The sequence below is a fragment of the Herpailurus yagouaroundi genome, unplaced genomic scaffold, assembly GCF_014898765.1.
Source record: "Herpailurus yagouaroundi ecotype Mexico unplaced genomic scaffold, PumYag 141, whole genome shotgun sequence".
Taxonomy (NCBI): domain Eukaryota; kingdom Metazoa; phylum Chordata; class Mammalia; order Carnivora; family Felidae; genus Herpailurus; species Herpailurus yagouaroundi.
The window spans coordinates 7,714,582-7,720,581 of NW_024412396.1; the positions used below are offsets into that span (position 1 = coordinate 7,714,582).

At 38.0% G+C, this 6,000-nt stretch overlaps 1 long non-coding RNA gene across 1 annotated transcript in view; it reads right to left on the reverse strand.

The window, feature by feature from the left end:
• The window catches only part of LOC121031598 (uncharacterized), a 42,125-nt gene extending 36,922 nt beyond the window's left edge, over positions 1-5,203 (reverse strand). The window contains exons 1-2 of the long non-coding RNA XR_005790795.1: positions 4,735-5,203; positions 3,615-3,739 (exon numbers count right to left, since the gene is read on the reverse strand). This is a non-coding gene — a long non-coding RNA (uncharacterized LOC121031598). The remainder of the gene's footprint in view (positions 1-3,614; positions 3,740-4,734) is intronic.
• Between the last annotated feature and the right edge of the window lie 797 nt (positions 5,204-6,000).

Consider the following 6,000-nt stretch of genomic DNA (forward strand, 5'->3'; position numbering starts at 1 on the left):
ATTTATGAAACTATGTATCCCAAACTTTAGCTAAATTTGAAGTTTAGTTAATACAACATGTTAGTATTCAACTTACCTCTGGATGTGTATGTTATTTTTTATTATTAAGAACAATGAAAAAATCCTTAAATTCATAAAGTTAACTACTAAAAGCAATAATGCAAATGGCAACTGTTTATTTTGGGCTTACTATTTCCCTATTACTTGTATAAGTAAATTCTCTATGAATTTAAAATATTTTATCCTCATAAAGACATCATGAGATAGTTACCATTATTATTCTCATTTTACACTTAGTGAAACTAAAGCATGGAAAGGTTTAATCATTCATCCAAGGTCACATACCTAGAAAGTGATGGAATCAGACTCAAAGTATGGCAGTGTACCTTTAGAGCTTGAGTTTTTCAGCCACCATGCATTTAAACTTTGAGGTTTAAACCTCATTACGTTTTGAGCATCTGAATATACATAACATTTATATTTTTCTGTGGCCAAAAGCATAAATAAATTGAAAAGACCAATTAAAAATTGCAAAACATATTTGAGCCAGGGGCGCCTGGGTGGCACAGTCGGTTGGGCGTCCGACTTCAGCCAGGTCACGATCTCGCGGTCCGTGAGTTCGAGCCCCGCGTCAGGCTCTGGGCTGATGGCTCAGAGCCTGGAGCCTGTTTCCGATTCTGTGTCTCCCTCTCTCTCTGCCCCTCGCCCGTTCATGCTCTGTCTCTCTCTGTCCCAAAAATAAATAAACGTTGAAAAAAAAAATAAAATAAAATAAAAACATATTTGAGCCAGATGACAAAGGGTTAATAGACTTTCATAGAAAAGCCTTGTAAGTTAATAACAAAGGCACTATATTGCAATAAAAAAGACAAAACAGCATAAAAACAGACAAAAGACATAAAGATAACCCATAGAAGAAGCAAAAAAAAACATATGAATAATACTTGAAAAAATTTATTCAACCTTGATGGGAGATTTAAAAAAACACATTAAAACAAGTTTTAAATATTATTCTTTTTCCTCTTAAACTGGCAAAAGTTCACATTTAAAAATGGTTCAATAAGATAGATACTTTCACAGATTGCCAGTGTGAGATACATTAGTGGAACTCTAATGAAGTATAATTGAATAATATGTGGCACTGTCTTTTAAAAACTCATACTGTGAGGGTTGATGGAGGGTGAGGGAGAGGGGAAAGTGGATGATGGGCATTGAGGAGGGCACTTGTTGGGATGAGCACTGGGTGTTGTATGGAAACCATACAATAAATGTGACAATAAATTATATTAAAAAAAAACTCATACTGTGAGATCCAAAAAATTTATCCCCTAAAAAAACTCTATTAAAAGGAAATAATCAGAGTTGTAGAGACATCTCAAGTCACTTTAATGATGAAAAATTAGAAACAACCTAAATGTGAATCAATGGTTATACTGTTCATTGTCAATCCATAAATTATATAAACATGTTAGTCTATAAGTTAATAGTGGTTTTCAAAAATAAAATAGTGATGAGGAAATGCCCATGGTAAAACACTGAATGAAAAAAGTCAGAACACAAAGCATCCTCACAGGATGTTCCAAATTATTTAAATTGTACCATATAGTATTGGACCTTTATACACAGGAGAAGTCCTGGTTTTTAAAAATTATGTAAAATGATAACTGAAGTCACCACTGGGTTTGTTTCAATAGGTAATTTATACTGATTTTCTTCTTTATAATACACTGGGAAATTTTGTATAGCGAGTCTGTGTTAAGCTAAAATCAGAAGGAAGCAAAACTTGTAAATTTTATAAAATAATTTATTTAAAAATATACATTTCTAACTCACATACAAAGACAGAAGAGACTTTAGATTCTTATAAGCTGCCCGAGTCCACAAGTTGCAGATAATGGCATGTCTGTCTAGTAGAAGACCATACCATAAGACTACACCATAATAACAAGACTAGAAAGTTCAACTCAGAAAAATCCTCCAAGGGAAGGATAAAACTTCTTGCACAACAACCCAGAATCAGTTTTATATTATGAAGCTTTTTTCCAAAACATGGACTATTTATTTTTCTTTTCATACAAACATATTACTTAGAAACCCTGAGATTTCTCACAATTCCTATTAAGAATTAAAGATTTGGGGGGCACCTGGGTGGCTCAGTGGGTTAAGCTCCCGACTCCTGATTTCGACTCAGGTCATGATCTTACAGCTTGTGGGATCGGCCCCCGTCAAGCTCCGTGCTCACAGCTTGGGATTCTCTCTCCCTCTCTCTCTACCCCTCACCCAGCTCATGCTCACTCTTTCCCTCTCTCAAAATAAATAAGTTTTTAAAAAAGAAGAATTCAAGATTTTCCAGCAATTATTTTTTAGATGTCTGAGAACATGCTGAAATCTATAATCATCATATTACAAAGATTTTTTGATATCATAGTTTTTGGTTCTTTACAATGCTGTAGTCAGTATGCATTTTTACTAGATGTATCTTCCCAAGAAGCTATACCGTCACTATACCTGAATCCATCTCAAAGCAGATAAAGAAGTACCACACTGCATGCAATTATGAGATGTAAACATTTTAATAGCAATGAAGTATGGATGCATCTCACAATTTATGGCATGTCACAGATAATTTGCAGCACTTGTTTTTCTGTCTTTATGATCTATGAAACAATGGTGCACATTACAATGGACAATGTATTCAATTCAATTAAACAAACTAACCCTTCACTTCTCCCATTCAATCACTTCAAATTAATAATGTAAAGCCCTGATTATCTAAACACCAAACTGCCAAACTGTCTAAAATTTAAGACCATCTTCTAAGTTCAGAGCTCTTCTCACAAAGATAATAAACTACTTAACTTGACCAAAAAGAATTGGTTTCTAGTGCAGAGAACAAGAAGGACACATACCAGTTTCATAGAGTCTGGGCAAGGAAAGTACCTATGCAGCTATATAGACATGTTACGTGACCTTTACAAGTTGGCCATGAATGATATAGAAAGGCTATTGATGCCTATGGCCAAAATATTTTGCATGTGTCAGGGCCAGCTCTGGCTTAGACTGCAACTGAACAGCTAAGCTCCATAAGAAATATAAGACTATGAAACCAACTAAACTTCCTATTCAATTAAGAGAGCTACAAGCTGCTTTCCTGACAACGAGTTTATACATCTCTGGCAGACAGCTCAGACCTGGCAGACCTGGGTGAGGGCTATGGCATTATTCCTGAGGAAGGACAGGCAACTTGTCGCAACCCTGGGTTCCTGATAACGCACTCAGAAGCACTCTTCAACCAACACAGCTTTCTTAAAAATTATATTTGTAATTAGGGGTGCCTGGGTGGCTCAGTTGGTTCAGTGTCCAACTTTGGCTCAGGTCATGACCTCGCAGTTCGCAAGTTCAAGCCCTGCCTCAGGACCTCTGCTGTCAGAATGGAGCCCACTTCAGATCCTCTGTCCTTTGTCTCTCTGCCCCTCCCCTACTTGTGCTCTCTGTCTCAAAGATAAATATTTTAAAAATTCTATGTGTAATTAATGCCAATCCTACTTTTTTGTTTTGTTTTCGTTTTGTTTTGGTTCCAAACAAACTGTGTTTCACCTGGGACAAACACTTACTTCAAACAGACCGGTAGAGAAGAGAAGGCCAGGGGATTATACTTGCTTCATTGTGATTGATAGTTCTGCCCTATAGGAAAGGACAAACGTATTCCATTTGGCCAGTTGTATCTTTTAGAGCTAATCTGTGGGAAAAAAATAAAAGACACAGAAAGAAAACGTAATAAAAACAAAGGGAAAAAGAAAGACTGTAACAGAGCCCATCATCAAGGCCAGCAATAGCAGGGACTTCCGAGACAGCTATTACAGGGGGTGACAAGGTGGCAATCACCAGACATTTTAACAGGAGAGAAGACTGTAATGGAATCAAAAGATGAAACATCTTTGCAGCTGAGAGATCCAAACAGTCATCTGCATCAATTATTTTTATAGGCCCATACTATACTCATAGTAAATTTATGAATAAGTGAAAGAAAAACACTGAATATTTGTAGCCTACAAAGACCCTATCTAACCTCTGATTATGCCTCTCTTAATCTTAATGCCAGCATTCTTAAATACATGAGATCATTACAGTGTGTTTATGGTAGGAAAGAGATATGGTAATAGTATATTTTTTTAAAGAGCATTTTGCTTATTAATTTGTTTTAATGTTTAACTTTCCCAACTAAGAAGTGAGCTCAAGAAAGGCAGAGCATTGTTTTGTGATTTTCAGAGGTTTTTTTGTCTCCTTTTTTCAATGCTGTATTCTCAGCACCAACAATAGTGCCTGGCATATATCATAATATACACAGTGGCTGATAGATGTTTGTGGAATAAATGAAAAGGGTACATATTATTTAGGAGCTTCATAAAATTAATCGTATCTTGATAACATTAAAAATAAAATATTTCATTTGCCGTAAGACTAATACAGCAAGTTCAGAAATTTACGGCCTAGTCTTCTGTCAGCTGAAGGGTATTTCAGCTTGACAATTAAAGAGAAGGTTTATACTTTCAAGAAGCCCTTCCAAATACGCCAGCACAAATACTTAAATAAAGTCAGATATACTCCTTCACAGCCCATCAGCAAACTCGTAGGACGTGAGGGCATGGACTATAAGTAGACACGGAGGGTCTTGGGTTCTATTTCTCAGGGCTACAAAGGCCGTCTATAGGGTGGTTAATAAAGTTCCCATACCTCCTTTGAAGCCAGGGATGGATGCACTGAGTTAGCACCGACGCAGAAGGCTAGCTAGCTCTTGTGGCTGAGAGCCAGTGGAGGGCAGCAGAGAGCTACTTGAGTGAAAATACCTTCAAGAGGAAGATTTAACAGCTCCCAGCTGAGAATAAGGTCCTTGGCCAGATCTACACCGCACTATTGACGAGGCAGCCCGCTTGGAAAACCTGACCACAGGGTAGCCAGCAAAAATGGAGTTCCCAAATACGTTAACATATGAAGCCAAGAAGCAAAGGAGATGGGCAGGAAACAACGCCAGGATACTGAGGATAATCTGGACTCCAGCTAAGCACAACTCATTGGAGCCATTGATTCAGATAGCGATCTCTCTCCAGAGCTGCTGAAACAGATGATGTCTCGCATTCATTCCAACTCCAAAATCTTACATCCCCAAGATCGTTAACGAGCATGTTTTAAGTACAATATTTTTGCAAAGAAGACCTCTCCTGTAGGAAATAGAAATAATATATTAAGAATATAACATTGTTAGCATTAAGAGGATAAAATCATACGTGAAGGAAGATTAGCAAGCACAGAGTCTCTCTTGTTACAAGCGGTCCCTAGAATCCTCCAAAAGTTGAAACTTCTCACATATGTGTGGCGGAAACTTTGTGAGGCCTAACAAACAGTAGCAGGTTCAATCAGTTACCCGGGTCTCACCGTGAGGGCCCCCACCCTAAGGACAACCGGAGTAACATGCACCCCCTCCAAGGCCAGGATCCATGCTCCTTTTCTGTGTCTTCCTAGTGATGTGAGTTTAGGTCAGCTAGGTGACCTCTCTAGGTCAGTTTCCTCACTTCTATTTTATTTGTTTTTTAGTTTGAGAGAGAGAGAACATGTGAACGGGGGGGGAGGGGGGAAGAGAGGCAAAAGAAGAGAGAGAGAGAGAGAGAGAGAGAGAGAGAGAGAGAGAGAGAAAATCTAAAACAGGCACCATGCTTAGCAGGAGCCTGACACGGAGCTCGATCGTCGACCCTGGGATCATGACCTGAGCTGAAACCAAGAGTTGGGCGCTCAACCGACTGAGCCACCCAGGAGCCCCAGTTTCCTCACCTCTAAAATAAAAAAGAATATCTGTCTCTATTGGGTCTAAAGGAATTCACAGAAGAAAGCAAGCCTTGTTAATTTTATACAAATATGCAGTATTTTTATCGTCAGTCTGAGTAGTAGGAAAAGCAGGAAGATAACCTAGAGAACAACAGAAAAGCATCTAAAAACTAAACCTTT